A 9,583-nucleotide genomic window follows, 5' to 3' on the forward strand; every position below is an offset into this window, starting at 1 on the left:
GGGATTAAATTGGCAGCGTAAAACCACTCGGCACGCCAATCTTTTACAGAATCGACCAGGTCATAGTCAAAAAACTTAATCTTGAGACCCTGGCGAAACTGAATCCTGCAACCGCCAAGAACGCTGGTTTCTTCACGGCGGGGTTGAGGTTTCAGACGAAAGAAAAAGCGAAAAAGAGATAGAGAAGGAGGGATTCTAAGGAAAGCTTCACAAAGATGAACGAAAATAGAAAGATGGAGAACAGCATTGGGGGTTAGATGGTTTAGACTAACCCCGAAATAACCAAGAAACTGATGAAGGAAGGCGGAAGCAGGAAGGCAAAGTCCGGCACAGACAAAGGAAACGAAGAGGACAATCTCACCAGGACCCAGAGCTAGAACCCGATGCTCGCCCAAAACTCTCCATTCAGCGATGACTTTGCTTTGGATCAAGCCGTCGCTAACGAGCTCACGCAGCTGGTCTTCGCTTGTTGTTGGAGTCGGCCAAACCTTCTGAGCAGCCCTCATGGCCACGAACTCCTGGTTTTCGATCAAAGAAAGGGATGACTCCTCGTCCACGAAGGTCGCCTAGGACTTGCTTGCGGTTTTCTTCTTTCCCATGAACTGGTGGAAGCAAAAAAGGCACTAGGGAAGATGAAGCTAGGTTGATGGTGCTCGGGTGACAGCGATGATGACGGCGGCAGATTTCTGAAAGCTAGGGTTTAAAGGCAAGAGCTGGGCAGCAAGGGAAAGGAAGATAAAAGGTCTTTAAATAGATTTTTCAGTAATAAAAACGGCCCACAAGGCCCGTTAAAACACAGTGTGAGAACGCAACGGTCCATTTACCGACGCAGCTAAAACGACGGAGGGCACAAATCCACACAACGGTACAAACCAACGGGCAGATTTTAGACTTATCCGTCCAACACCACGGCAGGGCTATCAGATCGCTACAAGAACAACTCGTCAAACCAAGAAGAAAGAAAGGGCTACCTCACAAGGAACAAAGGAACCCGGTTATTTAAGAAAGAACTTGGTAATCTTATGAACGAATAGGGATCACAACAGAAAAGTAAAACACAACTCAGAAGATAAGATTCGTTCCATTACAAGTGGCTTCAAAAATAGAAGGTTACAAATCTTACAAGACCTAACGAACTCGGTACCACGAAAAGCAAAGTAGCAAAGAGGAACACAGACACGGCTAGGCTCTGGAACGACTACGTGTCCCGAATTGCTACTCGGAAGGATAAACTGCCATCAGCTACACTGTTTTCTTCAAAGGACGGAAGCAGTGCATCCAAGGCGGAAATCAGCAGCACGGCAGGGCAACATGGAGCAGAGAAGGCCGGTGGGCATCTGTCTACCCAAGACCGATGTGATGCTGGATATGGTGTTGATCTGCACCGGACAGTCTCAAGACAGGCGATGAGGATCAACCTAGAACTGTCAGATGAAGGAACGAAGCCCACATCACAAGACTTCCTCCAACTACCGCCACGTACATCCTGGCACAATGCTGTCACGGGATTAGCCTACCTCTAATCCCTATCACAAGACTTCCTCCAACTCCGACAAGACGCAAAGGAACTACAAAATATGCTCGGAGGCTGCTCTACTTCACAAACTACCATGTTCATGACCACGAAGGTTTAAACAGAATGTCCAATGGATGAAAACAAGCACTCCGAGACAGTATTTATAGATCAAAGGAGCGGCACACATGGACTAGGAGTACTAACGAAATAAGCCTAACAAAGGACATAGTGAAAAAAGGACTCAATAATGGATGACTCAGGCGAGAGAGAACAGTACTCAAAGACAGGCATATTTGGAAGAATATACCAGCACAGTACAACCCGTGAACAAAAGGCATTTACACTCAACCACCACCATACAACTACCTCTGACAACAGCAGACTATCAAAGAATACGCCAAGACCTCGCATCCGAGTTCTTCCGGAACAAAACAACAAGGATATACGCTCGGAGGCTGCATGCTGCGAAACTACTCGGATGACGGTTTAATCCAAGACTAAAGGGCTGCTTCGAAAAAATGCCGCAAAACTACTCAAATGATGACATAACCCAACTCTCAGGAACTACTTTAGAACATAAATTTTCAAACAACATAAAGATTCAAGACCCTCTAACTTTTTTGTTCCAAATAGCAAGAGGCTCGGGGGCTACACTCAGTGAGTGCCCTTTTTCTTCGAAAAAGCGCACGTCACCAAAAGACTTCCTCAACGCAGACCACTTCAAGACATTACGACAAAAAGAACCCGGAACGAGCCATATTCGAGTTCTTTTTTATAAAACTTCAACGAACAAACAGAGCAACTTCAAGACAAGATCCTCCAGCTACTTATTCCAAATAGCAAGAGGCTCGGGGGCTACAACCAGATGGACATACTTTTTCTTCAAAAAAGCACTCACCACTCGAAGGTCCCAAGAAGCGCTATAAGGTTTCACTCCAGAAAGCACTCGGATGACGTTTGTTACTACTCATCAAGACCTGAAAAAGTAAAACGAGACTTTCAGAGCTCAACCATGAAGTGCTCGGGGGCTTATCGATACGGGACCCACAGGATACCCCACAAAGGAGAGAGAAGATCTAGTCTAACTAGGATTCTTCCCTTGTAATCCTAGTAGTAGTACTATTCAGTAATCCTACTAGTAACTCTCATTATAAACCGACTAGGACTCTGGCCTCCTGACTATATAAAGGAGGGCAGGGCTCCTGGACGAAAGGGATGACAATTGTACAACACAACATATCACAATCAATCCAACGCAAAGGCTAACGCCGACTGGACGTAGGGTTATTACTCGATCTACGATCGAGGGCCTAAACCAGGATAAATTGACTGTCTCTTGCGTTCACCGTCGAGTTCTGCATACGTCAAAACCCGAACATACTGTCCCGGGGATCCCCGGGGCAGGCTATCGGTAGTAAAACATCGACAGTGGCATATACAAGGAGAAAATATACACAGATGGTACTGTCAGGTATGGATTTTTGACAACTACAGGGGAACCTAGTAGTACTGATGAGGCTCTAGCTGATAGTAATTGGAAAAATGCAATGGATCTTGAGTACAATGCCTTAATGAAGAATAAAACTTGGCACCTTGTTCCACCTCAAAAGGGTAGAAATATTATTGGTTGCAAATGGGTATACAGAATAAAGAGAAAATCTGATGGTAGCTTGGATAGATATAAAGCTCGATTGGTAGCAAAGGGTTTTAAGCAGAGATATGGAATAGATTATGAGGAAACTTTCAGTCCTGTTGTTAAAGCTGCTACTATTCGTATTATTCTGTCTCTTGCTGTTTCTCGAGGATGGACTCTCAGACAACTTGATGTACAAAATGCTTTTCTCCATGGCAATCTTGAAGAAGAGGTATATATGCAACAACCACCTGGTTTTGAAGATCCTTCAAGACCAAACTTTATTTGTCGCCTAGATAAAGCCTTATATGGTCTGAAACAGGCGCCCAGAGCATGGTACTCTAGACTAAGTGCTAAATTGATATCACTCGGTTTTCAATCTTCAAAGGCTGATACCTCTTTGTTCTTTTATCGCAAGAATGATGTTAGCATGTATCTCCTTGTTTATGTTGATGATATTATTATAGCCAGCTCTACACCACATGCTACCACAGTGTTACTTCAAGATTTGCAGGGGGAATTTGCTCTAAAGGATCTGGGAGATCTGCATTATTTTCTCGGTATAGAAGTTGCCAAGGTGCGAGATGGCATTGTTCTCACTCAAAGCAAATATGCTTCTGATCTTCTAAAAAGAGTTGGTATGTCAGATTGCAAGCCTGTTAATACTCCATTATCCACTAGTGAAAAATTATCATTACATGAAGGATCATTGTTGGGACCGGATGATACATCACGGTATAGAAGCATTGTTGGTGCTCTTCAATATCTAACCCTCACTAGACCTGATATAGCCTTTTCTGTTAATAAAGTCTGTCAATTTCTTCATGCACCTACCACAGTACATTGGGCAGCAGTTAAAAGAATATTACGGTACTTGAAGCAATGCACAGAATTGGGCTTGAAAATACAGAAGTCTCCTTCGACTTTGGTGAGTGCATTTTCAGATACAGACTGGGCTGGCAGTGTTGATGACAGAAGGTCTACAGGAGGGTTTGCTGTGTTCTTGGGTTCTAATCTTGTATCATGGAGTGCAAGAAAACAGGCTACTGTCTCAAGATCTAGTACAGAATCAGAATATAAAGCAATTGCTAATGCTACTGCAGAAGTTATGTGGATACAAACTTTACTGCGTGAATTGGGTATTCCTAGTCCAAAGGCAGCAAGACTTTGGTGTGATAATATTGGTGCAAAGTACTTGTCTGCTAATCCTGTTTTCCATGCCAGAACAAAACATATTGAAGTTGACTATCATTTTGTCAGAGAAAGAGTTGCTCGAAAATTACTAGAGATTGAATTTGTTTCATCAGGAGATCAAATTGCAGATGGCTTTACAAAGGCCTTGTCTGTTCGGCTGTTAGAAAATTTCAAAGTCAATCTGAACCTAGAGCGGTTAAGATTGAGGGAGGCTGTTAGATAGAAAGGTTAGATGCATGTGTATTTACCTTACCATATTGTGCCAAAGCCAAGAGATCTAGATTGTCTATATATAGGAATAGATCATCTATGTATGGAAGGTTTATATTCAGAAAAGATCTCTTGGCTTAGCCCTCAAGTTGTAACGCCTATATGTAACTGCCACATGCGGGGCTATTCAATTCAATCAACACGCAACCATCGCACGACCCAGATAGGGCGTCGGTGTTCTCCTCCGCTCCTCTGAACTTTCACACTTATTCCATCCTTGACACATAGATTCACTTGCTACTAGATCAAGCAACTTCAATCTTAAGCCACCCACAGCGCCTGCAAGGCCGCAACAGCAGCAGCCGCAGCCGCAGGTGCATGGCTGGCGTCAGGCCTTGTAGAGCATGCCGATCTCGACGCGCTGCATGGCTTCTACCCGCTGACGAAGCCGAGCAGCACGCGGTCGAAGAAGCCCGTGTCCCTGCCCACGTGGAACCTCGTCTTGCCCCTGACGTGCACCACCCCGGCCGCGCGCGCCTCCTCCTCGACCTCCGCCGCGGAGGACGCCGTCTCCCGCTCGATGTGCTCGCGCACCGCCCGCACCACCTGCCCCGCGAGGTCGTCCCCCTCCTGCTCCTCGCGGATCGTGCAGCCGTACACCTCGCGGGGACCGAACCGCCGGACCGCGATGCGGCTCTTGGCGTCCACCTTGGCCACCAGCAGGTAGCGGAGCGTCACGAAGACGGTGACCCTGTGCAGCGACCGCATGTTTCTGATGTAGTGCGCCAGCACCAGGGTGAGCCACCGCCACTCCTGCATGTTGCTGTAGAAGAAGCAGAGCCCCGGGACGCGGCGCACGTCGGGCCCGGCCAGCAGCTCGCCCAGCCGCTCCAGGGTCACCTTGTTGGCCATCTCGTACTCCGCCTTGCGCTGCCGGCCGTATTACCGGGTGAACATGACGAGCGCCAGCACGAGCGAGATGGCGAAGGGCAGCCAGCCGCCCTTCATGATCTTGGTGCACACCGCGCTCACGTAGGTGCCCTCAAGGATGAGGAAGGGCACGAAGTAGAGCGCCACCAGCAGCACGTGCGTGCCCCAGATGATGAGCATCACCAGCGTGAGCAGGATGGTGGTGATGAGCATGACGAGGATGACCACCACGCCGAACGCGTTGCCGATGTCCTTGCCGTCGCCGAAGCCGACGATGGCGCCCACGCACAGCAGCATCAGCAGGTAGTTGGTCTCCGGGGAGTAAACCTCACCTTCCTTGTCCCCGGAGGTGTGCACCACCCGGACGCGCGGGAAGTAGTCCAGCGCCACCGACTGCTTGACCACGGAGAAGGTGGCGGAGATGAGCGACTGGCTGGCCACGATCGCCGCCAGCGTCGCGATGACGAACATGGGCCAGTACACGGGGCGCGGCACGAACTTGTAGAACCCGTCGCCGAAGTCGTCCACGTGGTTGATCAGGTACGCCGTCTGCCCGGCGTACGTGAGCACCAGCGACGGGTACATGCTGGACAGGAACGCGATCTGGATGGACCGCTTGCTGAAGTGCCCGAGGTCGGCGAACATGGCCTCGGCGCCCGTGATGCACAGCACGGCGCCGCCGAGCAGCTGCCAGCCCCGCTTCTGGTTGGTCACGAAGAAGTGGACGATGTAGTGCGGCGACATGGCCTTGAAGATGCCCGGGTAGTAGCTCAAGATGCTGTAGACGCCGATGATCGGGGTGGTGAACGTCCACGCCGCCATGATCGGCGAGAACATGAAGCTCACCTTGGACGTGCCGTACTTTTGCAGCAGGAACATACCGATCAGGATTCCCGCGGACAGAGCCTTGACAGTCGCTGCAAAAACAAAACGCCACAGGCCATGGCCATACATGATTGATCAGCTCAATTGATCCCCTATCCCATTCCCTGAATCAAATCGATCGTCCGCTCACGTACGTTTGCTGACAGACGGGAAAGGCCCTCTTAGTCCGTCAATAGCTGACAGGACTGAGATGGCCGGCGTGAGGATGCCGTCTCCGATGAGCATGCACATGCCCAGGATCGCCGTGAGCAGCAGCAACCTTCGCGCCGTAATGCTCCGCTCGATGAACCTTCTCAGCTTGCTGGGCCTCCCGGCCACGACGGGTCGAGCCGGGACCTGCAGGCCCTGCTCCTCCTCGGTGTATATCTTCTTGGACGGGAGGATATGCCGATGTTGGCGTGCTGGCACAGCAGGGAGTACATGGCAAATGTGCCGCCTGCAGCGAAACAGATCGAAACACCCTGGTCGCAGTTAGAAACGGCTGGTTTTTCATCGGATTTAGTTTGGGATGGCCGTGTCCATCACCTTCGCCGTGGTCGTCGGCGTTGAGGGCGATGCAGATGTACTTGACGACGCCGATCAGTGTCAGGGTCCAGAACATGATGCTGTAGATTCCCAGGTAGTCCTCTTCGGTTGGGTTTGTCAGGTTCATGGAAGGGTAGACGTAGAGGGGGGAGGTGACAAAGCTAGGTCACCGAATACGACGCCCAGAGTCTTGTAGGCAAGGAGCAGGTCTTTGTAGAATCCCTTCTGCTGCTCAGAAGAAGAGTAGAATGTTGGCGTGAGTTCACTACACCGGTACATACAAACCCTTTGGAACACGGTGTATAACTGTATATATACGAAAACAAATGTAAAATATAGAGTAAACCCCCCAAAATGCACATACAAATTATTTATCTATGCTATTATTATGAAAGATAACTTGAAGTAATTTATAAATTCGCATCAAAATTACTCATCTATGCAATCATCAATAATAACCCTAGTAGCTCCTAAGCTGCATCAAAATTGCCCACCTCTCTGCCATGACGAAATGAATAACACAAAGTACTTGCACATGATTTTTCACAATGCTCGCGTAAACGACCATTTAGCCAATTGGAACACCGTTTAAACACTGCATTGATTGTTAACATTTACAAACATTGTTTCGGTCAATCACTTCAGTCAATATTGCAAAACAAACTCAGAGTATATATGCATGTAGGAAACAATGAACATAACGATTTTCATAAGATAGCGATCACGAAAGATATTGGCTCCACATATATCTATTTTCAATTATCATACACAGAGTGATGGACATATTGATTCTCACAACTAGATAAATACATATAGATATATAGAAAGATATATTGCAACCTTCGCACCGTAATATATCAACAATATATATAGATATATAGAAAGATAGAGAGAGATACAGATATAGCTACAGATATAGAGGTATACACGTGTAGGCGCGTTGGTTGACTGGCCAGGCCAGGCACGGCATAGTGCGGCGCATATATATATATATATATATATATATATATATATATATATATATATATATATATATATATATATATATATATATATATATACACCTGGGTGTAATCTGTGTACAGAATGCACCCAGGTCAACTGACACGCTTTGTCTGGGCAACTGGCCCAACTAACCTACTAATCAGGCGCGGGCCACACACCTCTACCCTCTCCCAAGCCAACACCGCCCCACCAGGCAGCGAGGCAGGCACACAGCGAGCGTGCGAACGAGTTGCAATTTGTGTACGACGGAAGTTACAATCGGTTGAAAGGATGAGTTGCGAATTGTGTACGGCTGAAGATGCAATCAGCTGACGGGCTGAGTTGGAACTGGTATACAAACGGAGCTGCAACCAGCCGTCCAGGACAGTAGCAACTAGCCTACCCAACCGGAATGCAACTGGTCTACCACTAAGGTTGCAATTTGTGTACGACGGAAGTTGCAATCGGTTGAAGGGATGAGTTGCAATTTGTGTACGACTGAAGATGCAATCGGCTGACGGGCTGAGTTGGAACAGGTATACAAACGGAGCTGCAACCAGCCGTCCAAGGCAGTTGCAACTGGCCTATCCAACCGGAATGCAACTAGCTTACCACCAAGGTTGCAATTTGTGTACAACGGAAGTTGCAATCAGTTGAAGGGATGAGTTGCGGCTGAGGGGCGGCACCCGGGGCCTGTACAGGCACGCGGGGTCTCAGGAGATACAGGCGCGCGGGTCAACCGGGTCAGACTCCGCGCCGGTACGGCTCGCGGTCGGGTGCATTAGCTATACAGAATACACCCATGTGCATTTTAGCCTCGTTATATATATATATATATATACTAGCTACAAAATAATTTATTATGTAGCCACTTTGAGTTACGATAATTACTATGTTAATTTATAAGATTATAGTAACTCCTTACTAAGTGGTTTACTAGGTGGTAATTTACTATATTATCGATATATATATATATAGGGAGTTACTATATTCGGTAGCCAGCTACAAAATAAGTTATTCTGTAGCCACCTCCATTTACGATAATTTTATATACTAATTTACGATAATGTTAATACATATTTACGATAGTTGGGTTACTATAACACATGAGGGTATTTATCACACTACTAGAATGAACGAGTTTCCCTTGGGCCTAGAATCCTAGGGAAAGGCCGGAAAACGATAGGGAAGTAGTTTCCCTAGAGTATTTGGTAGGGAAAGACTCCTAGGGAGTGCGGCGACGGGAAAGATAGATGTGCCCTACCGTTTATGTGGAAACCATAGGGAAACAGTCTTTCCCTAGGAAATTACATCCCTAGGTAAAGTACCTAAGATGGCCCTGATAAAACTTACGTGGAAAGGTGATTACCCTACAGAAAACTTTCCCTAGGAATTTGAACTGTAGGGAAACCAGCTGACCCAAGCACAACATTCAAATTCAAATCATGAATACATAATTCATATTTGAATTCAAATATTATTACGAAATTATTTATAATCCAGATTCACACACATGAATAGGAACTTAAGAACTGATTTAATTAAAGGCCAAATCTATGGAACCGAACATTTAGAGTTATATCATCATAAGACAATTATAGGTCTGTTAATATAAAGCCTAGTAGACATGCCTACTTAGCTTCTAAAAGATATCTCCTCCATCAGGTGCTGACCTAACTATTACTTAAACAAAATAAGCAACAACA

General features: G+C 46.9%; 1 pseudogene; it reads right to left on the reverse strand.

Moving 5' to 3' along the window:
* Nucleotides 1-4,985: 4,985 nt before the first annotated feature.
* On the reverse strand, nt 4,986-7,035 carry LOC136469651 (probable potassium transporter 4; annotated as a pseudogene).
* Nucleotides 7,036-9,583: the final 2,548 nt, after the last annotated feature.

The sequence above is a fragment of the Miscanthus floridulus genome, chromosome 8 (assembly GCF_019320115.1).
Source record: "Miscanthus floridulus cultivar M001 chromosome 8, ASM1932011v1, whole genome shotgun sequence".
NCBI lineage: Eukaryota > Viridiplantae > Streptophyta > Magnoliopsida > Poales > Poaceae > Miscanthus > Miscanthus floridulus.